This window comes from Arctopsyche grandis, chromosome 7 (genome assembly GCF_051622035.1).
Source record: "Arctopsyche grandis isolate Sample6627 chromosome 7, ASM5162203v2, whole genome shotgun sequence".
In the NCBI taxonomy this organism is placed as follows: Eukaryota; Metazoa; Arthropoda; class Insecta; order Trichoptera; family Hydropsychidae; genus Arctopsyche; species Arctopsyche grandis.
In genome coordinates this window covers 2,669,567-2,697,374 of record NC_135361.1, presented here as the reverse complement: position 1 = coordinate 2,697,374, position 27,808 = coordinate 2,669,567, and the positions used below count along the sequence as shown (strand labels likewise).

The 27,808-nt window shown below is 32.4% G+C and overlaps 1 protein-coding gene across 1 annotated transcript in view; it reads right to left on the bottom strand.

Moving 5' to 3' along the window:
* The window catches only part of LOC143914929 (uncharacterized), a 218,411-nt gene that overhangs the window by 103,800 nt on the left and 86,803 nt on the right, over positions 1 to 27,808 (bottom strand). The window lies entirely within an intron of this gene.

Genomic DNA, 27,808 nt, shown 5'->3' with positions numbered 1-27,808 from the left:
ATCACTTTCGCACATATTGAATATTGAACTGAGGATATGAGACATCGGCGACGAACTTTTGTAAATACTTGCATATCATAACAGGAACACAATTTTAAATTATAAAGATTATATTCCTATGAGATATATGTAAGGTACATATACCAGATGCAGAGAATTGTAAATAGTTTTTTGACCAATTTTTCCTATTATGCTGTACATTAACATGAGAATAATATAATACTATGATTATTAACAAAATTAATTGTTAAATAGAAAATTATCAGAAGATCAGTAGCTATTAAAATATATATAAGATGTATTGTCAACATAATTTAGTAATAATAAAAAGCATTTAAAAGTCAAAAATCAAAAACCAGATGCAGAAATGTACTGGGTAGAATTTCATATTCTAAAGTTTGCACAATCTTTCGATACTGATACGTATTATATCTCTTGACTATTGGTCTGGATTTAAAAAAAAACGTAAAACAATTAATATAAAAATTATCTCAATTAATTTTTATTTTCATTTATTTATTTTAAATCTTTAATTTTATATCAGGAAGACCCAGCAGGTAACCCCAATGAACGTTCCTGTGCAGAAAAATTGTATTGATACAAATGTTATTATTATTATACAAGGTACATAAATACATATCAATTAAGATTCTATATTAAAAAATTTTATTTTGCAACATTTTAAACAATTCAGCGGAATTCAGTAAATACATATCAATTAACATCCACAGAGACATTTATGGTCAAATTTGTAAATTTGCAGCATTTTATACAATTCAGCGAAATTCGAGATTGCTGAAAACTCGAGATTTTGCGAGAAAATGGGTAAGGTTGCCAATTTGTTGGAACCGTTTCAATGAAAATCAGATAAATTGGCAAACTCTGATAGGAAAAGATCGACCTGTAGTAACAAATCCAAGGTCTGGCCAGCAGAAACCAGTGGGATTTGATTTGTTCAAAGCATTATATCCTAACTATTCTGATTATTAAGTTGGGCTAGTTGCATGTGTACGAGCAGGATTCAAGTAATAATTATAATAATTTTTATTCCAGACAATAAAAATTTGTAATAAATAGTAAGCATTTTATTAAATTAATTTGAATATTCATTTGTTTCTCTAGGAACCAACAATAGTTACATACAAAGTCTCTTTCGAAATTATATATTAGATTATATAGATAGTACAAAAATTAAATAAATGTACTATATTAAGAACAATGATATTAATTGTGAATTTAATTTTAATTGACTAATAAGCCGATTCGTTGTTTTAATAATAAATTTCATTAACAAAGAATGTAGGAATAAAATGAACTGCCATGTTTAATCGAACGGTTAATTGGTTCGATTGACCGGTTCGACTGACTTTTAAAAGGACGGAGAAAAAAAAAGAAAAAAAAAACAAAAGACCATTCATTTTTAGCGAACATACAATTAGATAACCCTCCTATGTACAATAAAAGAAAATAAACAATAACTCGTGTGTGGGAATCTTGCGAATTTCAATCAACTACGAAACCCGCAACTGTAAAGATAATAAAAAATCGATTTGTGGTCAAATTCGATGAACTGACCCGAAAATAATCACCTAGCGAATTTCAGCACACGTACAGACTCACCATAATGGACCAGAACCGAAAAAATAACGATAAAAAATCAAATTATCAGTCACGGTCAGCGAGCACGAATTGTCAGGAAATACGTACACACAAATAAAAAGAAGCTAATAGCCATTTTTCAGCTTATCGACACGAAAGAACATTAAAACGCAATAAAGGGCGATGATATTACATATGTAGGTCAAGGGCAACATCCTCGCAGAATATAGGAGTTTCTGGTTTTAGCACCTGGACCGGTGCAAACAGGACCTTCGTCACAAAGCGAACTAAGTACACATTAAAACAAAAGGAGAACGAATGTGTAATATGCAAAGTATACACATTTCCAAGGACTGGAGCAGACGGGGAGTTTTACACGCCTGACCCACTTTTCTCACTATTCAATATATATGTATGTAAGTATGCATGAATATATAAATATATATAACTTTAAACGTTAATTAGTATATGTATTATGATGATGACAGTGTTGTTTGTGTACGTGAAAGGCACGGCAAGTTGGAAGAATGTAATAAATCGACAGTTGGCGACATTAAATAATATAAGGTTTAATATTTGTACAATGTGTGTATCGACCGCGTTTATTTATAACGACGAGACGTTATTGTTTGATAACATGAGGCTGCTTCGATGGTTTTCCAAACGGTTTTTAATTAGCCGGCAATGTCAATGTCCTTTCGCGGGAAAGATTAAAAATATCTAAACGCAGTCTGAACGGTAAATGAGTCGCATGCACACATTCTCTTGCATACTTCGTTTAATTGTGAGTTTGGTCATTTAAGGGGAAAATTTTGATACTAATGATGCTGAATGAGGAATATCCGACTCTAATATCCACACACTCAATTATTACTGTTAATTAAATTTAATATAATTATATATTTTTCACTTTCTGAATATTTACTAGTCGTATTATTATTGGTTGGGTTGGGTAAGGTTTAGATTAAAATTGAGCAATGTCGGTAAATCAAAGTGGGCTCATGGTCTACATCTGGCTAATTATCATAAAAGTCTAAGTCTCATAAAAGATTTGTCAAAAGAAGTATACTTATTCTAGAGTTGTTCCATATAATTTCCGTAGAAAAGCCATAGAAGCCTGATTGCCAAAAGTTATCTTTTTGAAATTTTAAAATATATTAAATTAGCCAGTGTTACTCGAATGGTTAAAAGTTGAGAAAAAACATCATCAAAGGCTTTTAAACCCTTACAAAACACGTTTAAGGTTTGAGTTGGGATACTGTGAGTCGGTATGCCAAATACGACTATATGACCATAAAAAATTCTTACTATATGATATATTTACATATACGGATAGAGTTGATATTTTTCTGTTTTTATTTATCATAATTATCATAGGGTGGGTTAGGTTAGGTTCAGATTAAAATTTATCAATGTTGGTAAATCAAAGTGGGCTCATGGTCTACATCTAGCTAATTATGATGCTAAAATATCGTCAAAAAGTCTCATAAAAGATTTGTCAAAAGAAGTCTACTTTGATGTTTATTGTGTCGAGTTATTCTATACAATTTCCTTAGAAAAACCATAGTAGCCGGCTTGACATAATTTTCCTTTTTTAAATTTCAAAATATGTATATTAAATAAGCCAGCATTACTCAAATGGTTAAAAGTTGGGGGAAAAAATCATCAAAGGCTTTTAAGCCCTAACAAAACACGTCAAGGTTTAAGATGGGAGACTGTGAGATCGTATGCCAAATGTGACCATGAAATTGCATAGCTGAACATTACACTTGTCCCAAGCATTTTTTATGGGAGTCCTTGGATCCCGGGCTCCGTGCCCTTTATAAAACCCGTTTATGCCCTATATTGAAAACTATCTATTCACAAAAGTATACTGTCTGTCTGTCTGTTTCGTATAGACTCCTAAACCACTCAACCGATTACGATGGAATTTTCCAGGATTTGTTGTATGCATGTCCGGGAAGCTTACTGTGAAAAAATCTCTTAATAATAATATTCGTAATTACGATTTTACCGATGCGAAAGTTTGAAGCGCCATTGTGTAGTCAAGGAAATGTTTTTCGTTGGTAGTTGATTTTACCAGTTGGTTTATGACGACACGGCTTTGAAGAGACGTTATTTGAGCTCCAACCATCACTTGAAACGGGAATTGCATGCCTTATTCTGGCATTGCAACGCATGCCGGGTTCAGCTAGTAAAAAATAAAATCTTGGGATAGTTTTGCAAAGGCTTCAATTAGCGATTGTATAAAAGAGTGACGAACAATTCATAACCTTGATTCACTACTCAATTAAACAATTCTATTTTTGAATTAATTACCTTTAAAATATCATTTTTATTTAATTTAAGCCTCATATATTTCGAAAACAAATACACATAAGCACATCACATAAATAATTGAACCGAGCTCATGCTAATCCACCCAAGCGCAAGCGAACGCTACCTTTTGTACACGAGTTACAATATCATATCGCACGCAAAGGGTTAAATTAATAAGCAATAACACAGCGTGCTCATTTCGGAGAGATTTAACGCCTCATCAATTCCGTCGAAAATTTAATTGAACGAACAGTCTGCTGCCTACGTATTTTTTTTTTTGTCACAAAGGGATGAGTGTCATTGCCACGACGATGACACATCCCCCAAACGAAAAAGTGAGCTAAGCCCACTTCCGGAACGTTCGCGGAGAAACACACACACAAACACACACGGAAAAAAACTCACTGCGAAGTGCATCGTCCGAATGAGAAACGTTGATATATGCAATTTTAAGTACGAATGCAGCTGCAAAGAACGTCCGACACTAGCAGCGGTCTGACACGCGACTGACTACATATGTATGTACGATGTTTGAAAACGATTGCAATGAAGATATTAGCCGCAAACAATGCCACAAAAACAATACGCCAACCGGTTGGTGACCACTACAGATAATGGTGTTTGAAGTGTGCGTCGTCACTATCGTAATGGATAGTGGATATTAGAAAATTTTTGAAAGTCCGGGCTTCTAATGTTCAGTGTCTTCCGATGATGATTTAGTGTCGTGAATGATATGGGACAAATGCTTAGATAAGTGAACGTATTGCGTACCAGTTCAATTATAGTGGAATTTATGTCGAAAGCCTTCGGGGCATTGTTGTACCGGGAAAACTTTAACGATGTCGAAAGAAAAATAAGGACGGGAGGATTTTCCTCCTCGGGTCTTTATTCTGCGGAATTTTAGGCATGGACATGTACATACATACATACACTGACAAAATATGTACATGTATGTATGTACGTATGTATACACGTAAAATTAAACGATAAATTTTGTTCGCATAAAATTGTTAAGAGCTCTTTTTCATATTCCGAATATCATAATTCAATTACGAAAATTTGCATTCCATAATAAAACAAACATGATTATAAGGGAATAAAGGGTTTTTGTAAATATAATATCTATAAATATTTCAGGCCAATTTTATTAAAATTACATATAGCGTTCTAACTAGTAGATTTTCATTTCTCGAGAAATAAGAATTCTCAATTGAACTTCTTAAATTTCTCGAAAATACTCGAGAAATTTTGATATATAAAAAAAATGTATATAACACAGTAAAGTATCGTTTATTCGACATTGTTGAATTCAAGAATACAAATATATGTTTTCGCATTATTGGAATGTAATTTTTGTATTAATTTTGTATTGAATTCTGCCGATTCCCACGTCTTATTTCTTCTTGTCGGGGAGGTTTCTATAATCATCAAGATAAAGATGACACCGCCAGGCGGGTAGAGTAATAGAAAAAGTCAGGTCAAGAATTACGGTAAATGCATTAAGAGGATAATTGAGGGTAGTCAGAAGATATTGTTTGCGTATGTCTAAAGATTGACGCGTTTGCAATGTGCAGTTCAAAATGAGATACGGATCAATTCAGAAAGTAGTCAAAATAAGATAAGAAAAGAACATATAAGATAAGGCACGTTCGAAAGTTGGAAATTTCAAAACAATTTTCCAAAATCATTCCCAGACCCCTTATTAAAAGTATTCACATTAGGTATAAACCCGCCCTTTCAAATGCAGCTGTACAAAGGGCAGTGGTTGTAAACATTTTGAAAATATTCGACAAAAAGATACATTTTTGTATAATAAAAAATGTTTTATAAAATTTCTCAAGAAATGAGAGATTTGGCATTTTTTTCGAGAAATTCTCGAGAAGGAACACTAGTTTTAACCGAATCCAATCTGTATCGATTGACATGAATAAATGTGTCTCATTGATTATGAATAAATCTTGATTATGAATAAATGTGCCGTGATACAACAAAATTTTACGGTGTTTTTATCTCACAATTCACATTTGTTAACAAATTTCGTCAGACGAAGAAAGCGAAAGCAACTTGATATGAGGCTTATAAAAAAAGGGTCAATTTTCTCCCCTCACAATATCTCAAACGTACACAAAACTTATTAAAACAGTTTCAATGTACGCGTATTTTCCAATATAGAATTTAACATTACATACATATATAATATATCGTCAACTCGAACAAATCTTTATTTTGGTTCCGTTCGCGCGTCTGCAAACTTTTTGTGTATGTATGTACATTGTACATATATAAATTGACCTTAAAGCCTGTCCAACAGAAATAACAGAAAGAAAATAAGTAAAACTTTAATGAACATACACGAGAAAGTACAAGGCATATTTCCTTAACTTTACGACTAACAACTTGAGAATATTTAGTCGGGAAACTCAAGAAGGCATTTTCAAAGAATTCCATTATAAAGCTCGGCTTACAATCAGCCACCTCTACATAGAAGACGTTTAAAGGATATTGAAATTTCCTATGGAATGTGGTTGAATGGTTCAGTATGTTCATGCGCATTTTTAAATATGTATTTCCATAAATTTAATTAAAAACTAAGAAAAATGCGTTTATTTTCAGATTTATAACGAACTGTGAGTCGGAGTTGTGAAGTTGGAGCATCTCAAGCGAAGGCAGCGTCGTAAAAAATCAACCGAATCCCTTCTTTTTTATTATTATCTTTTAATTAATAGTATAATGGAATGAGTCAACTAGAGTCTCTAATTTTATTGAAGTAAATCGAATAATAAATTGAAATTTAATAATTTCTTTATAAAAATCATGAATTTAAATTACATTATAAATAAAGTCTTTAAATTGCACATATTTTTACAAGGCTTTTTATATATACTGACCAAAACCGATGTTTCCTCTTTCTCATACCTTATTTTATTAAATTTTATTTGTTTGCGTATTATATTATACATATGTACTATGAATATACTTACTTATAATACAATAAACTGGGTTACATGCTAGTTTTTAATGATTTTTTACATACTTATTATTTTGCGATACAAATTTTGAAAATCGCTACTATTTTTAAATCACTAACAATTTTATACGTTAGCAAAATAAAGTCGATCTTACTAAAATCGTTCAAGTTGGAGTCAGAGTCGAATCATAAAATAAAGTCCTAATCATAAAATAAGAAGAACACGCCGCGAACTAGCTAAATTATATAAATCTATTATAATAACTAGTCACCGGACCCAGAAGGTGCCGCGTATTGTTCAAAGGTTAAATGTTTGCCGAACCTTTTTTACAAAGGATTTACAACAATGGAACAATGGATAGCACTGTGACTATCCTACCTCTAATAATAATGTGCGAAATTTATTTGCCTCATGTATAATGAACGATTGATTAAACAAGTCTAGCATACATTAAATGTAAGAAATTCACGCGCATGCGCAGAAGGCTTTCGCAGATATAATACCTGCAAATAGCCAATAATTTGCACATATAGTACCTGCAAATAGCCACAACCATAAATAAATAAAATTTTTGAAGATATTTTAAACATAAACCAAATAAGTAACGAAATGCTTATTGTTGTGTCACATCATCAAAAATCAAAATCAGCAATAAAAAAGACCCTCCGACGAAATATTCGCATAAAAATTAACAGGTTCGTTAACCCCTTAGCAGCCGGCATCCGCCGTCAAATGCGAATCCTATAAAATCCTATGAAACGATAAAAATAAATACAAAGAAGACACGACGACCCAATAACATTTATTCCAGGAAAGGAAATGTCACGAAGGCGATCTCCCAATTCGAATGGGACAGAACACGCAACACGTGTATTGTATTTATACATATTATATGTATACAAAACATTATACCCCAATCGATTTACTTTATATGAGAGTCTTACACACGCGATATCCCGTCAAAATAAGGCGTAATTAGCGTAACTCAAGACCCTGATGTACACACGCGTTATGTACACCGTACAGGGTTGTTTTCTTAAGATCCATGCAGGTAAGGGTAGCTGGTTGGGTTTGCTTCATCGAACGTACACAAACAATCAGCGCCGAAGTAAACATACATACGTTCGAGGTTTCGAGACTGCGAAGGCCAACTGTGTAAATAAGATTAAAAACACAAAATTCGCGTATTGCGAGACTTGCTAACAGCCTTCTAAACGAATAAAATACCGCTAATTCAAAAACCAGTGATGATTTCAATTGTTTGCCAAGAGAATGATCGATGACTATGAATGTAGTGGTGATTCATTTTTGCAATTAAGAGAAGTAATTACGGTGAAGAGTAAAATTGAGTTGTATATATTTGAAGAAGAAGAAGACAGCTTTTGATATCAATGAATTTTGCCGAAAATGATGTATAAATGCAAAACTTACATATACATATGGCAATTCACGATAAGTATGCAAATTGGTTCCACAAATGTGTCTTGCCGTGTAAAAAGAATTCCATATAGTGAAATAGTCAAATTTATGACAACGAAATATCATGTTTATTGTTTTACTAAACATTATCGATATTCATTTCGAATGAATTTTAAATCAAGTATTAAAATCAAGAAACAGCAATTAAGATATGTATATATGTATATGTAGAATATAATAATTTAGTATTTTATTAACCACAGGTTAAAATATGCCCGAATTTTATCAAATAAGCCGTTGTTGAGACAAACATGTGATAATTATGCTCAATACACTTTTATTCATTACATTCCGAATATCGAACTTCTAAAGCAAAATACATATTTTATTTTTTTATATGTACAAGGAAGGCCTAACAGGTAAACCTCAATGCGTCTTGCTAGACAATTAATTAGCTGTATTTCGAATAGCTGAATAACAATTAATTAATCCATAGACATCTATGGATTTAGACTGGTACATACATTTTTACATATTGTACATAAATCAAATTCAGATATTTGTGATATAACGGGTAGGATGGTTGTTGCCAATTTGATAGAGGATAAATTGGCAAACACAAATGGTGGAATCACAAATATCCAAGTCTGACCAGCAGCATTAAAGATTAGCACGGGATCAAACCCGGTAACCTCTCGGTGCTAAACATAAACGCAACCATCGAGCCATACTGTTGGCTAAATGTATGTATGTAATATCTAAGGGCATGTAACACTTTCCATGAACTATGAATCATTCGGTAAGGGGATTATATGTAGTAATAAATAACTTCACAACCTTGCACACCGTGTATTTAAATTTAAAAAAAGTGTTTCAAGAAAATATTCCAATACATGCATATAAAAATTAATTCAATTATTGTACTAGCTTAATAACTCTAACATATAAATTACTTTTTGAATAACGACTAAATTTTACCAGTCCCGAAGGGTTTTTAAAAGTTTTAATCACACAGTAGCGTGACGCGACACACCGATTTCGAAACACTGAAATAAAGTATATGAAAAAAATACTGCCCATTATCAAATGACAAATTGAATAAAACCCATATTGATTCAATTGATGATATATCATTATGAAGACATCCGAAAAATTTGAAAATAATATTACAATATTACAAAATTTTATTCCAAATACATACAAACAAAAATTATAATAATATAATAGTAACAAAAACTTGCCATTTTCTCTGAAACGTTCCATATCAATCAGCTTTACTTCTTGAACGTTCCTCTTAATCGATCCTACGTTCATCACGACAATTTCCACTCAAGTTGTTAACACCAAAATTTCACTTTAAAATTAAAAACGACTGATTAAACTACATTTTGATGAAACATATTACCTAAACATTTAAATTGTCCGAAAGGACCATCGCTTCGGAATACGCGTATGAATAATTCATCCAGCGAAATTATAATATGTTCATCGCGGTCGAATGAATAAATGAATAACGGATTCGTTTGTACCGTGCGTATATTAACGACACAGATTTTGGGAAATAAAACATTTATTACGTAATATAATCAATCAACGCACAATTAAGCAGAGGCAGATCAGACGGAAACTTTATGTAAGAGTATACGTACGCCTAATCCGAATAATTAATTACATCGATATTATATTACGAATATAATGGTTCTAATCAAATTCGCTACAACAAAATAATTTATATGATAAATGAACAGAATCAGACGTGGACTATTTCACCGTGACTAATTTGATTTATTTTATAAATAATATATTTCTAATTATTCGAGAGTACTGTACGCCATTACTGCGTCGGAATGAAATATGAGTCATACGTCACTCAGAAATTAAACTTTGTATTAATAATAATAAAATTTTAAATTACACACATTTAAAAAGGAGTAGAAATATTTTTGAATTTATAAAAAAAATGTAATAATTCGCGGTTTAAGCTGTTGAATGCGGACGCGTGTACGAGCGGGGGCGCGCGAAACTCGACACGTCCGCCCCTGAACAATTTCAGACCGAGACTGAGAGACGAAAAGGGTGGTGCTCGTATAAATGAGGAGGGGGCGGAGGGTCTAGTCGGGGGGCTGTGCCCCTTTGGGGGCGCAACGGCACACTGTATGATTCACGAAGGACCACACAACTTTTCTCTCGTCTGGTCACGAATCCGGTGAATCATAAGAATGGTTGATTATACGGTTCCTTTATGTGCTTTTTTTTCAGCTGAAAAAATAAGACTTCCGATGAATTTTGTAATAGACGCGAGTAGGTTAATATGATTACGATAAATTCCGTTAATAAATTCCAAGGGAAAGCCCTAGCTTATGGATGGCGAACCATTTTTTAATTCATATGACCAAAAATATATGTATGAACATAAATATATTCAGTATTTAAATATAATATGAAAGGTCAGTATTTATATTAAACGGCTAGTATCCATCGTTCAGTATACAAGTGGTCAGTATGAATAATAAAAGGTCAGTATTTTTATTAAATGGTCAGTATTATTGTTAAACTAGTGTTGTATCCGATGAAATATCTTTGCATGGGTGTTGGCATATTAAATAATAATAAGAAATGTGTCGGTCCTGTGTTCGATCCGCACGCAGTCGAATTTTTTTCAAATGCCTTTTAAATATATTTAATTGTTAAATATGAAAAAAAGTGGTAAAAACTACCTACACATAAACAATATAAAACACCAATAGAAAAGGTAATTAATTTATTTGATAAAATTTAAATAGATGGCGCTAAATGCGCAGACTTAGCGCCGTCTATTAGCCTAGAAGAAACATTTATCGCAAACCGTATACATATATTTATAGAAGTTTTTTCTTTAGTTATTAAATTCGTACATTTTATTGGCAGTGTACATATGTATGTATGTATGTATGTCGAATCAAAACGACTATTATACATAGTACGGCGAGTGTTATCTCAGATACACAGACAGACGATATTATATACATATATGATGAAATATATTTTTATTTATTTAATGGATATTTAAAATTCTTATTTTGTATTATATTTATGTAGTGTAAATATATTTGTTTACTCCCATGTTTTTAAAAAGGATTTCTATTTGTTTTTAAGTCGCAATTTCAAATAAACTCGAAACCTTTGCTTTTCTGTCATATAATATGAATTTGTAGAGATTTTGTAGTGAATTCATATTTCGTTTTGTAACTGGATAATTTATAAAGTGCTGAATGTTTTTGTGGAATTTGATATATTTATATAATGCAACCTATTCATATATGTATGTATGTACATATATGATATATAAAATTTTATCTAGCCCAGAATGCATTAAACCATTTTTATACGAGAGCAAAATGAAGACGATTCACGCGAATTTTTTTACGCGGTTAAGATTTATCGAGGCTTTACGAAATGGACAATTTTTTTAATTCATTTGTATGTAATGTCTTCTCGTGTAGTTCTGTGAGGGATAAAGAACAACTAGCGATCAATTTGGGATGCGATTTTTCGTAGAACGTATGTATCTACTGCGTAATTCGAGGGATGGGAGTATTTGCTATAAATACGCCAATTAATTTTCATTTGCTTATTTTTTTTATTATTTTGCCATTGGTTGGTCGCCGCTGATCTAGCCCTACCTTAGCCTAGATAAGCCGATATTATAATGTGTAATAAATCGTGCAACCATAAATCTACATAAGTTTTATTTGCAAAGGGCAAGTGTCAAAAGTAGCATAAATATTAATAAAAATTTCATCCACTCAATGGAAAATACACATATACATATGTATATGTATATATATATATATATATATATATATATATATATATATATATATATATATATATATATATATATATATATATATATATATATATATAAATATATATATATATATATATATATATATATATATATATATATTTTTTTTTTCCTACAGAGAAATTTCTTCTTCAAAACGCTATCTAAGTGTGGCATATGAAACATGTTATCTCCCTGGTTACTAAATTTTATTGATATTTATAACTATCGTAAACCTTTATGTATATGCAAACAACATCATTTGACTGACTTTCTATTTCCCAGAAAACATGACTGAAGAACACCACTGAAATGTATTCAAACCTCGAAAATGCCAATAACTAAAAGCAAATCATTCAATGTACATAGTATATCCATATCGAACAAAACAAATTTCTCACCCCCAGATTGGTTCTTGTAAGCCTACTTTCCAGTTTAATTATATTATACAACATCTCATTTTCATCGAAACTGCCTCGAGAACATTTACTCTGAAATCACAAAATCAAGGCTGTGAAACATTAGCAGACGTTGAAGTGCGTATCAATTTCTCAATGCCGAATATTATTATTAAAGCGAATGAAAGAAAAGCCCAAAATGCAAATGAAAACATGCCGTACAAAAAAAAAAGAATCTGCACAGTCCCTTGCGATATCAGTGTTATATTTAGAAACATAAAAAAGCACTTGGAAGATTCTCTAAGGGCGTAACTAACGCCCCCGCAACCAAACGTGGGTAGACCTCAGATATTTCATAATACATATGTATACGTTATCGATATTAACTATGAATAATGTAATATTATATACCAAAGTAAGAAATTCACAGACGATATTCGATGTAGAGTTTGAAATTTTAATTACAACACATTTAATACAAAGAGAAAATATAAGGAGAAAACTCCAGCCGAATTATTTTATACGCGAAATTAATCAATCTGAACACAATCAAGAATAATACAAGGCTTCGGGGTGTTGTAGAAAGTTTTAAAGTAGACCAACTTTGACGAACAAATTAAAAGCTGTCAATTACATACAATAGAAACTACTATTGAAAATTTAATACAAATTAACGCTACGGTGAAAGAGATCAAAAGTACGAATGAAGATCTGATCTTAAACACAGTGCGTCTATCTTTATTTTGTCTCTGGCTCGAGTCAAATTAAAGAGGTGACCTATATTTGACACTCATTACACCAAATATGTTTAAAAAAAATACAAAATTTATTTAAATTTACTACGTATGAATCATATTTTATAAGTAAGCCAGAGAATTTCGAAAATTTGCCCATTCGTCGAATTGGTTGACTGTGATAAATTATACATACATACATGGAAATGGTCTAATCCTAATGAACACATAGGACAACATTTCCTTAAACACTGATGCTACATTTTTTTTAAGCTCCGAAACGGTTTCCTTGATTGTTCCGATTTACTGAGTAAGGTTGGTTTCAAGATCCTAATTAGGTATTCTAGACACGTTGCACTCTTTTCACTTAATCCTTTCAAAACCAATTCCCTAAAATATTCCTATCTACAGCGTGCTTATCGCATGTTTAACGGGGAGCTGAATGACGTTGATCTATTCGGTATTTCCTTACATAAATTCAGGATGTTATTTTGTTATATTTATTCTATATTTTTATTAATTTCTATATCTGAGGCCTGTTGATTTTTCGATAAATAAATAAAAACAAAAAAATCCTACAGCCCTGGTAATTACAGCTCACGTGGACAGGTTTTATTAAATGAATGCCCGCTGTTAGGAAAATTGAATGACATATGTATGTATTCAAGTAAAATCTGATTTTCATGTATGACATAAATATATTAGAATACACAAGGATCCTTTTACGTCGAATTTTGTAATGAAATTCTTTACGAAATTTGAAACGAACAGTTCGCGCAATGTTTAATTGCTATGTAGATTGCTGTAAAGCTTTTCCATTCGGCCTTGTCCTTTATATATAAAATAAATTTCAATATTACATAGACGAGTCGTACACGTGGATGATAAAAGATTTTCCGCGAAAACTTGCGAAAGCCCACGCGTTGCGTAGGTAGGTATAAAGCATTTCACTCATACACTTTAGCGAAGTTTTTACTTTGGAAGAACATATATAAATATACATATATATGTAGGTTTGCTATGGAATAATCGATGAGCACAAAAGGTTGGACTTCAATACCGCAGTACTGGGAGGAAAATTGCATGGAAATAGTGCAGTCGTGGGGGTGTTTCACTCGAGCCAAATCTACCCTCCTATGGCTAGTCTGAAGTGCGATCGTCAATCCTCGTTAAATTTGCATTTACTTATCGTTATCCCAGTCTGGACGGATCTTCCTACTTAAAAAAAGCTTCCTTTTTGTATTTTAGATAATGTCGAGTCTGCGTGAGTGTGACGACACGCGTATCTCGCGAAAATCCAGATTGTATTCTTACATAATGGAGAAAAGGGAGTGTTTGGTAAAGATAAAAATCAAATCACTTTACGTCATCCTTAACAATAACTCGTTCGTGATAAATGTGAATAGACCATTGCAGCGATAGAATCACATACTAAAATAAAATATATGTTTATTCTATTTTAATTTTACCCTGAAGCGTATTGATACAAAATGTACTTCAGTGGAGTTTTAAACGTAAACAAATTCAATTAATATTTAAATGAATTGTGTGTGTAAATATGAGATGGAAGTTTAATACATAGATAGAATAATTTTAGTATAGCAATTATTTCAATTAATATTTAAATGAATTGTGTATGTAAATATGGAATGGAAGTTTAATACATAGATAAAATAATTTTAGTATGGCAGTTATTTTAAAGATTCACCACGTTAACGAACCATTGAAATATACATAATTAAAAATCACAATTTCACTTGATAAACAAAATGCTTTTCATTATGTATTCGAATAATATTTTGATTTAAAGCACATTTAACGCAGACTTATGTGTGTATGTACAAATGTATGTACATTGAGTAATAAGAAACTCTCATTAACAAGATAAGTTAACTAAATAAAACTTTCAACCGAAAGGCAATATTGTTTTTCGCCCGAAACGTATAATATAATATAACTAGTGTTGTACCCGATGAAATATCATAGCATGGGTTATGGCATATTAAATAATTAAATAAAAAAAATTAAAAGAAATGTGTCGGTGCTGTGTTCGATCCACACGCGGTCGATTTTTTTTCAAATAAATTTTAAATATATTTAATTTAAAAATTTATAATTAATTGTTTAATATGAAAAAAAGGTGATAACTACTTACCTACCTACATATGAATAATATAAAACAACAATAGAAAAATTAATTAATTAAATACATTTTTGAATAGATAGCAATAAATGCCCAGACTAATTTACCTAGAGGAAACATTGGTAGCAAACAGTATATACCGAAGTATTTTTCTTTCGATATTATATTCCTACATTTTGTTGGCAGTGTTTTAGCTGTGACGTACATATGTATGTCGAATCAAAACGATTATTATAGTACGGCGAGCGGTATCGCAGATACGTAGACACACAGACAAAATAGCGATATTATATATACCTATATATGATATTCTTGGGTAGTTCATATGCCAAAAACGGTTGGGGGGACCGGGTAGTAGCTACTCGTCTCGACACTGCTACTTGTCACGGACTGCGCTACCTGTCTCGACACGTCCGGACAGTATTTGACACGTCCGGACTTGTAAATATTGTAATTCCGGACGGAAGGCGTTAAAATTTATGTATGTTTATGTTCAATTGTTATTTTGTTTTTTTTCTTTTTTGTGTTATATTTTTTGACCATTGTGGCGCTTTAGGAATTCCTGTTATGCCACAATGGTCTGTTTAAAATAAATAAATAAATAAATATATAAATAAAATTGAAATATGAAATAATGTTGAACACGCGCGACTATACTCGTATGGTAAGTATCTACATATGTATGTACATACATACCTTCAAGAGATGAACGTGAAAAATTAATTTGGCCGAGAACGTACGAATTCGGTCGCGTTCAGGGTCGCGCACGTTTTATTTAGGGGTGTGTGCACACACACACACACACACACGTGTTACGAATTTTCGACGGGAACAATTCTGTGGGGTTCGAGGGAGGGGGTGATGTCAGGTGGATATCCCTCCCATCCGGCTAGACGGACCCTCCCTCAGACAGACGGGGGTCCCTCAGACCCCACCCTAACCCTCTCGAGCGGGTCAGGCATCGCCATTCACCTGAACGACGGCACGGGAGGGTTGGAATTACAGAATGAGAGTATCAATCGACGATTCTCTAACCTCGACAAGAGGAATCTCTCTATTGCGGAAATGCTACGGTGGTTATCATCGTCGACCACTTTTAATTTATCGTATATTTTTTTTTTCGTTGAAACTCGTGTTACGGGAACAACCTGATACGGAATTGCTTGTATTTATTTCTTGGGAATTCAATTTCCTTCTCGTTATTATTTTTTTTTGTTAATTTGGTTGTGCAAAACGACGCCCTTTGACATTTTCGAACACACAATACGGTTTTGTTTTAATATACAATTTTGTTTGTGAAACGCAACTCATACTAACTCGAAGTAAAATCGCTTATATTATTACATATGTACGTACATTTTGGCAATTTTCCTTACAGAGGATGATTTCCTTCATATTGTCAAAAATAGTGATATTAAAAAATGTAATTAAATTACAATGCAAATTTTTAGTAAAATATATGATATTTTTTGCCTCGATATAATTGAGGAACATAATTTTTTATACTATTGGAACACTTGGACAAATCGAGTCTGGACGTGCCGAAATTTGTGTGAACGGGTCGAGACAATAGCAGATGAATAGTATTTTAAGGTATAATAAATAAATTAACGTTGATATGAAGCTCAAATACATATGTACACGAAAGTTTAAATCATATATTAAAAATATTTTACAGCTCATAATTTTTCAAAACTTTTTTGAAAAATTATCTTATATATGTATATGTAATTTGGAAAGAGAATTTGTATGCAACCTTCGTTCGTTGGGTCGTAAAACCATGACGTCATCGAACAAATAATTTGATTTTTTTCGATTCAAAGAATTCGAAGTCCCCGGGGGCAAAGCCGCCTTCGCGCCAGGGGTGCGAAAGCCCTAGGGGGTGCAGGCGCCGGATTCTGGTATACACATAATTTCGAAAGAGCCTTACTATACATATATGTTTGTTTGTTCGTGACAGTCAATTTAATAAAAAAAAAAACAAATGAGTATTCAAATAAATTTATATAAAATAAAGCCATTCAAATAAATTTAATAAAATGTTTACTATTAGATTAGTCATGTTTAGGCGGTTTATACTACAAATACCGAGCGAAGCCAGGTAATACAGCTAGTAAATTATAAAACAACCTAACGAAGTGCTATCCAATACTGGATGATGAAACTTGAACAAATACAAAATACAAAAAGTTTCTTTTTAGAAAACATCACGAGCAGATTATGCAGAAAACCTAAATAAAAAGGGATTGAACATACTTTACTGAAAAGTATTTTTTGCAGTATTTAAATATAATATGAAAGGTCAGTATTTATATTAAACGGCTAGTATCCATCGTTCAGTATACCAGTGGTCAGTATGAATAATAAAAGGTCAGTATTTAAACATAAATGGTCAGTATTATTGCTAAACTAATGTCGTACTCAATTAAATATCATCGCATGGGTGTTGGCATATTAAGTTATTAAATAATAAAAAAATAAAAGAAATGTGTCGGTCCTGTGTTCGATCCGCAAGCGGTCTAATTTTTTTCAAATACATTTTAAATATATTTAATTTAATATAAAAAAGGTAAAAACCACCTACCTACCTACATATAAACAATATAAAACATCCAATAGAAAAAAATTTTTAATTGATTAATTAATTGAATAAATTTTTGATATTGTTAATAAAATACTGGCCGTAAACTGATTTATATACTCGCCTAAATTGGTATAAATACTGGCCATTTAATTAAAAATCAACATAAAATTTATCAGACGAAATAATAATACACAACGAAACATGGAACGTGTAACATCCAATATATCCCGATATTTATCGAACAATCTTTTCAACGCGATATTTGACGCGTACTAATAACGACAAATTTCCCGGAACAAAATCCCCATTCGAATCCCGAAAGCGTACCAACTTTTTGATATAGAGCTAGCAGCAGCCCCAGGGCGGCAGCCCAATACGAACGGCTCTGTAATGAAAATCGCGATTCGGCCGAAATGTAACTTTCGCTATCAATCTTCTCTACCCTTGAAGCCGATTAATAAAATAAAAAAATAAATACCATTCCATCATATTAATACTAATATCAAATCTGACATTATCAAACGAGTATTAGTATTGTACGACCACTTACATACATATGTACATACACGTGCCACTCACGAATAGATTAGCCTTTAGTGGGCTTCGCCCCCTGCCCCTCTCGCTTCCTGTACGTCCTTTGGAATGGAAATATGACGAATTTTATTTTCCTTCCGAATAAGATTAATTGCTATTCATTTCGTATTCAAGGGTTAATTTTTTTCTATGCATAAAAATGAGAAAAATCTCATACATCTTCGTCATCACCCGACATGAGACCTTCGATTTTAAGTATTAGTCGTTATTTTCAAGATGATTATACAAATTTTATGATCTGACCTGAAGGTTAAATAGAATATGTTGATATTCTCACATCACCAATTCAATAGAATGAAGCTATTATGTATTATAATCATCATTTTGTCGATGATATAGGGCGAAATCACACAGAGCGGGACGTTGCACGCGTTTTATTTTAGATACTTTTAAACATGCGAAAACAATGCAGCATCTCTAGCACATGTCATTCAGTCCCAAAAATCACCCCCTAGAGTGTTTGCGGTGAAATTTTGACCTTGTATTGATATAAGCTTGACAGTGATGGATAACGGTTAATTCCATATATGAAGAAATGTAGGAGAAACTAGTCGAAATAATAAGATCGTACAAATTAACAATGAACTGGAACCGCCCTTTCTTGACTAGAAGTGACAAAGATATGCCGTGCTGTTCATCTATGTGTGATTTCGCCCATAAGCGTATTATGTAAGTGGTAGACATCATAATTTTAAGGGTTGTGCCCACCTCCCACAGCTCTTAATCGGATAGCTGTAATTCCAAGAGTCAAAAAAGTAACACCTGTAATAATGGTTTGAACTTATAAATATACATATATATTCACATACTTAACCATTAAATTCCACAATACATGTCATCCATGTGATTCGCAATAGGTAGACTCAATTTTTTGCAGAATCTTAGCATTCAGTGACCAAGTTTCGCGTCCATAAATCATGGTTAGCGAAACTTATGGATCGAAAAATTTCTTTTCGAGGTAAAGTAGCATTTTTATGTTAAAAAAAAATATTCTTTTGAGAAAAGGTAATTTATACGAATTTCATTCTAATATAAAATAATTTATTGTATAAGAATGAATACGTAGTATGTGAATATATTGGATCACAGTCATCCCGGTTGAGTCATAAAGCTAAATAAAATAAAAAGTGCGAGCACTATAAAAATATACACACAGATCTACAAATAATATAAATACGTAAAAATAAAGCAAATACAAATATACATCATGCAATATCATCATTTAATAAAAGAAAATCTACTTGCATCATGTTAAATCTAATTGTATCGGTTGCTAAATTGAAAGTTTCACTAGAAAAACACTTTACTCAGTCACGTTTTGATGGAAAGAGAAAATAAGTATTTTTAATATATGTATGTATATTATTATATATGTATGTACATCTATGTACATATATAGATAGTTTCAAAATCAATCATTTATAGGCTCCATTTATTAACATAGCAAACAATAAGTGTGCGCACTTTAATTAATAAATATTTCAATAATCCATGGAAAGTTAGACGCTTTATCTATTATTTACAAACATGTACAAATAATCCAAAGTTAACATGATTAAAATAATACATTGTTTGATCAATAGGTTTATAATAATACTATCTAGAAACATTCATTTGATTTGATGTTATCATTTAATACGAAATTGAAGTTTTGTTGATATGCATTTCGATTTTCAACATGTGTACATATGTATTATACATATTGACATAAATTCGAGCCTGGCATAGTACAGATAAAATATTTTCAAAATGCTTACAAATTTCTAAGAAGTTTCTTAAAAAACTAAAACATTTAGAATTTAAATGGAGAAAATCCAAAATAAATAGGAGAATAAAATGTGGACATTCAAAAATTAAACTGCATATTTTCGAAACTACAAAATAGCTTATAGCTTTTGTTGGCATATTTCCCGTTACGGACTATTCCCCAAAATACCCATTGTTTCATACATATTGTTTTTATTCACTACCAGTGTTGTGCCCGTTGATTTCCACGGGTGACTTCAGAAAGGAATTCATAAATAGTCATGTTATATATAAATATAGTGCGAGGTAATTTATAGACGCACGTGCGTATTAATAGTAAAAAGTCGAATGCGCTCACGAAACGCTCGCCGTTGGCCCACGTCGAAATGATGAATGAATGTGTGTCTTCGTGGATGTGTGTATGTGTGTACGCTCTTATACGCACCCGCGCATCTGACACTGACGCCACCCATTCCAACTCAGGCGCTCAATATCAGGAGCACTTGTCAGACGCTCAGGTTTCCACTTCTCCGCGTCTCCTCTACACGATCGGTCGCCACCCCACATCCCTATGCATAACGTACTCCTGGCATTATAAAATTTGTTTTTTTGGAATCTGCATACTTGTCCACGCACTCGCATATACAAACATACATACATATATCGTGTCCGTTTTTATATATAGTATATTGGTTTTTTATGTGCGGGATCCACATGAAGGCGTTCTTCTTGTGAGGAGTAATATTAGAACTCCCGTTATACGTTATATTATAGTTAAGCATTTTTAGGACATTTAGAAAAAAATATTTACATTTTTACTAGTCTCTTCTTACTTCACTTTCGATTTTGTCGTCTGACGAAATTTGTTTTTACTAAAAATAGTTGTTTTCCAAAAGAAGGTATACCTACATTATTTTGAAACTAGTCCTCTGCCCGTTGATTTCAACAAGTGACTTCGGAAAAGAATTGATACGCGAATTAAAATAAAGTTATTTTATATTATATATAAACAGTGGCGGCTCGTGCATAGGAACTGCGGCGCTGCAGCCCTCCAGAAAAAATACAAAAAAATAACATTTGTATACATTTACAACTTGTGAATATAATTTAAATAAGAATGATTAGATATTTGACATAATCATTATTAATGAGTATGTCAAATATATCTGAATACAAGTTGTAAATGCGATTTTGATATAATGTGTGTGTGTGTGTGTCTTCGTGGATGTGTATATGTGTCACCCGTCGCTCGGTCTGACGTCGCACATGCCTGTCGTCACTCAGCCTGACGTCAAATGACGCTCCACGCCCCCCCCCCCTCAATCGTCGCGTCTCTTCATCCAATCTGATTGATTGGCTGTGTGTCCACGGTCCGGCACATACCCACATACATACATCGCGTCCGTTTTTATATATATTTTATATATGTTATATACATAATTCAATTATTTTAAGACCGCAACTTTGCTTTTGTAAAGACATTTATGTTATCAATTTCGATGCCTTAACACACAACTACGGGCAAAAACACAAGGCTGCGCGAATAAATACAATAGATTATAAAAATCGCTTAACATTCAAACTCATGTAAAAAAAATCGGAGAAACATAGTTGTCACAACTATGTTTCTCCATATACTATTAGAATAAACGTAGTACTACGTATCCCGCCTTCTGCGATGAACTAATATCAAACGTAATACTACGTATCCCGCATTTCGAAACGTAGTACTATGTAACCCACCGAATAGCAAAATTAGTTGAAAAACGTAATACTACGTGACCCGCTTAAGGTGTGTGAATAAATAAAATGGATTTTTTTGTCACACTGATTTTACATACAGACGTCACAAGAAAATTGCGTATGCGCTTTCTGTCAAATTAAACTAAACAACAACAAAAAAATACGGAATGCCAGAAAACCGTGTACATTGATCTTACAGTGGCTTCTATAAACAACCGTTTAGTGCAAACAAAACAAATCGAACATCCAACGCAAACAGTCCACATGTACATGAAAATCATACTGCAAAGATCAACACCGACAATCATTCACAAACTAACTGACGAAACGTAAATAATTATAATCGAATGACGGCATAACGAGCCGAATTGAAAAAAAAAATGAAAAATAAAAATCGGAAAAGAGCGAAGCCGTTTCTTATTTCGCCTTATTTTCCTTCATCTCGGGAATTCTTTCTGGTGTTGTCTCTCGTGAAAGAGTTGGCACGCGACCAGACGTATACGTACAATAATACATGCATGTGTGTGCATTGATATATGCATCCGGTGTGTGTATATGATATACATATGTACATATATACGCATACATATTTGTGTTTGTGATGCACCCGCTTCGAACGAATACACACAATAATAATGGTATGGCGATGACGATTATATTCAGTACGTAATCCACGCATAAAATATGTACATATTCGCAATGGCGGAAAAACTATGGAAAAAGTTCGGTCGGACGGCGAGTGAAACTTTTCCCGCTGCAGCCGAGGCTTTTCCGACTTTTCTGCAACGATTAATTGCTGAAATTTCGCTAGCAATTAAAATGAGATTTATACTCGCGGCACAAAAGTTAATTGCGCTCGCGAAAGTCGTATTATACAGATATTTCAAATGCGATACAGGAATTGCCGTTAAAATTGTTTTAGAAGTTGATGCTCTCATTAGAATGTAATGTACCTATTTAATGATCTCGCTTTTCTATCCGTACAGTTGTGTAAATATGTGTGTGAGGTCATTTTATTTTTATTCAATCAATCAATGTACACTCGTCATTACAGACTATAAACATCAAGAAATGTTATCATCAATATTCATCACTGTATTTTTTAATGCATAATTATTACATAATTCTAAACCATACATGACATCTATGGTCAGACATTGCAAACATCGTATACAATACGATCAATAAAATTTTAATACAACAATACGAATTTTATACAATAAACATCCAGAGAGACATATGTATGTATATGGAGAGAAACCCGGCGAATCCTGAGATATAATATATGTACAATAATTCAAGATTTCGCGAGAGAAATGGAGGGAAAATCAATTTTGTAGGAATCGTTTCAATGAAAATCAGAAAAATTGGCAAACTTTGATAAGAAGCGACCGACCTAGTTACAAACCAAGGTCTAGCCAGCAGCAACCAGTGTGACTCGAACTCATGACCACACTGAGCATAGTGAGATATGCTAACCACTGGTCTAAGCTGTTGGTAATGAATTACCGTCTAAGAAACATTAGTAGACGGTTACATGTACATAATACATTCAAAAACATTTTCCACGAGTCACCACTGGTCTTGATATACTCTATATTTCTTACTTATTTTACACACCAGATCGAAAATCGGGATCGGGATTTTATTGTTCACATCACGAACAACGAGCTTCGAATGAATCAATGGAGCAATCCGCTAACCTTTTATACTAAACGTTTACTCAACGCAGTGAGATTTATTGACCTTATTGGCTGTTGAGCGCTACTCGCTTATAAGCTGTTGAATCCCGATCGCTGATTGGTCGATGAGTGCTATTCACCTACTGGTCGACGAGCATTGATCGTCTAGTCTCCACGTTATAGTATAACTAGTATTGTACCCGATGACATATCATCGCATGGGTGTTGGCAAATTAAGTTATTAAATAAAAAATATGTGGTCGGTCATGGGTTCGATCACCACGCGGTTGATTTTTTTTCACATACCTCTTAAATATATTTGATTTAACATATTTAATTGTTAAATATGAAAAAAATGGTAAAAGCTACCTACCTACATATAAATAATATAATACACCGATGGAAAAAATAATAAATTAATTATTAAATTAAATAATTTTTCAATTGATGGCGGTAAATTGTCTGCCAAGAGGAAACATTCGTAGGAAATAGTATATATACAATTTTTTTACATTTGTTATTGTATTCGTATGTACGTTCTGGTAGTGGTTTAGCTGTGACGTCCATACATACATATGTATGTCGAATCGAAACGACTATTATAGTACGGCGAGCGTTATCTCAGACAGACATACCCACAGAGAGATTAGCCATATTATATATATATATATATATATATATATATATATATATATATATATATATATATATATATTGTATATATATATATATATATATATATATATATATATATATATATATATATATTGTATATATATATATATATATATATATATATATATATATATATATATATATATATATATATATATATATATGATGGCAAATACTACATATGTACATATGTTAACATATGTATATGTATGTAGGTGATAGACCTGACAAAACAGCCCGCATGCAAAACAGCCCACATATACAATCCCACATCAAACAGCCTGCATCGTATATGTACTTATATAAATACGTATATTATACTAGTACAACTGCCCCAATTAAAGCAGCTCAGACTAATAATTTTGCTCACCGAAAAATAGCCAATCACCCCTTTTGGCTGAGAGCAGTCGATATGAAGTTTAAAATAACTCGCCCCAATCTAACCTATGTATTTTAGACAGGCAAATTCACCCCACTAACAGACTCTTCGCAAAACGAACGTTTATAATTACAAATACGTATGTACATATGTACATATGCGTAATATCGCATATTTAGAGAAAAATGATAAAAATTCCACGATTTGGTAACGTTGAGTTATTAATGTAGTGCTGTTTATTTTCATATTTTATCAGTGCACTGGCAACTTTTCGAAATAAAATCACATTTTTTCGGCATTTTCGGCAAGTTATCATACATATATAGAAATGTAAATATGTTATATATAATAATCGCTTCCTAGAAGTGGTTGTCAATATCTCCGATTTAATTGACAAAATGTTTCCTCATCAAATACATAGTTCATACCTTCAATAGCTATTAAAATAGATATAAGATGAATTGTGAACACAATTTCGTAATAATAAAAAGCATTTAAAAAGTAAAAGTAATACCTTCTCACTATTGCCACCATTTGTTGATCTATAAATAGTACATATTGTTACGATCTCAAAGCCTTTGGATAATAATAAATAAGCTTATCTAATTTATAGCAAAGCTGATCACATACAGAAATTCAAATGACGAATCGGATGACACCGATAAATAATAACGACTAACGGAAATCAATAAACGTTAAGATAAAGAATCATCACACAAAATAGCATCATCTCTCCTGTATAAAAAAAGGCGACGACTGAATTGAATGATTTAGATTACCCTGATGGAAGCCCTTTGAAAAAATAGTACTCATTATTCTTGATTATCAGTAAAGTGTCTATAAATTTCTCTTACACGAATGACTGCAATTTTTAAACTTGAATACATCTTATCAATTTTAACCTTTGAAGGACGGAGCGTCGAGATCGAACGAGTGTCCCGAACTGAAGTCGAGAAAGACCCCAGTATATTTTAATCAAAATACAGCTTTTCTCAATAGAAATGGGTTTAATATATATATATATATATATATATATATATATATATATATATATATATATATATATATATATATATATATATATATATATATATATATATATATATATATATATATATATATATATATATATATATATATATATATATATATATATATATATTATTAATTATTTTATACATCAACATAAAAAAAGTTTAAGTCCTATAGCATGTTTTTGACTATTTTTGTATTAAAAAATAACGACAAACATCAACATGCAAACGTACATAGGTAAGGCCAGCAGGCGACTGCATGACTCAATAGCCACGCGACAAAAGCGACGAAAACAACAGCTTACGAAAATATAGATGTCTCTTTCTCTCGCATTGATTTATCGATAAACAAGAATATGCAAGCAGTAAAAAAAATAACTTATCGCCACCGCTTTTAAATCATACTTTGGAACGTAGAAATGTATAAATGTATCATACAAAATCAATTAAAATAAATTTCTTATAGTTCATTCTAGGAATACAAGAAATACAGGGTGTATAGCTTTGAAAACCATATAGTTATTACGAAAAACGTAAAAATTGGGGCACTTGCATAACCCACTTCGGTGATGGAGGGTTAAGAAAACATAAAATGTTTTTGCTCGTAGATTATTGACCTGCTTGCAAATCAGATATCATTTTCTTGCATCTCCAGTCTGTCAGGACATAACAATATGTATGGGCATGTGTACACATTTGGCCATAATATCGATCTGGGACAACCTGTCTGTAAAAAGAAATGTTGAAAAAGATCAAACTCACCCAGTGTAGTATGGTTACAGTTGTAGACCCAATCAAACAGAACACAAAATTTTCACCGTAATACCACTGAAACTGACATTTCCAGCAGCCGGTACGTATAATGTAAGTGTACTAAACACAATTTTCACTGATGAAAGAAATGCATGATAGTGCATATCGGTGTTAGGAGGCCGGTGCACTATTCGCGTCGCGCGCTCAACGTCAACTGCCAAAACACGCACCCGTTTATTTTGACGGGTGGGGCGGCCGGCGAGAGAAATGGCGACTGAATAATAATAAAAATTTAAAAAAATACATGCAAGACCGCAAAAGTTATGCATCGCGAACGTAAACAAGCCGTCAAAAATCCCGTTTTGAAGCCAATCGATCGACGGTTGAAATATTTTGGCGCCAAAAAGTTTCACCGTCTCGTTCGATTTGATCGATCGTCTGTGCGGGATTTGCCATTTTAGCTCGATGCACACTTTGTCTTCTGAATTATAATCCTCCTGCTTGTACAGTTATTTTTCGAATGGCTCCTATTCCAAGGGCTATTCGACTTCTTAATGAAATTGTTGCTGCTGAGTCTGAATGTGATATTTTCCACCTTAGTGAGCTTAAATTTATTATGCCACTGTGCTTAATTTGTTTAGTGGCCAAGATTTACTATGTGAGGTATTTTGAATGTGAGTAGATTTAAGAGTATTGGAAGTATGTTAGATGAATTGGGATGGAGGAGTATTAGAATTAGTCTAAATATTAGTACATTGTCTTTTGTTTATAAGTTAGATCATAAGTTATTACCTAAGTACTTTGATGATTATATAATATGGAATAGAGATAAATTTTTATACTATAAATAAGGACAAACTAGAGTAAGAAAAAATAAGACAGCTGGGGGTGTTTTTCACAAGGGTGTGCTCATGTATAATGCCCTCCCTGAGTGCATCGGGTCTGCTAAGACCATGGATGAATTCTTGCGAGGTGCGAAGAGACACCTCTGTGAGGGACAGTACATATAAGTTAATTAAGTAATTAAGATGTATTGTTAAATTAGCTTGATAGCTAAGATATTATATATATAAATAAATAAATTGTCGGATATTATTCTAACCTATTTGTCTGGTAGTCTGCGCTCATCATTGCTTTCATGATTGACTGTGAGTTATGAGTGAAATTTTGATTTACTCTCTTCCGTTTGGGCCTCACATAGATGTTTTGTA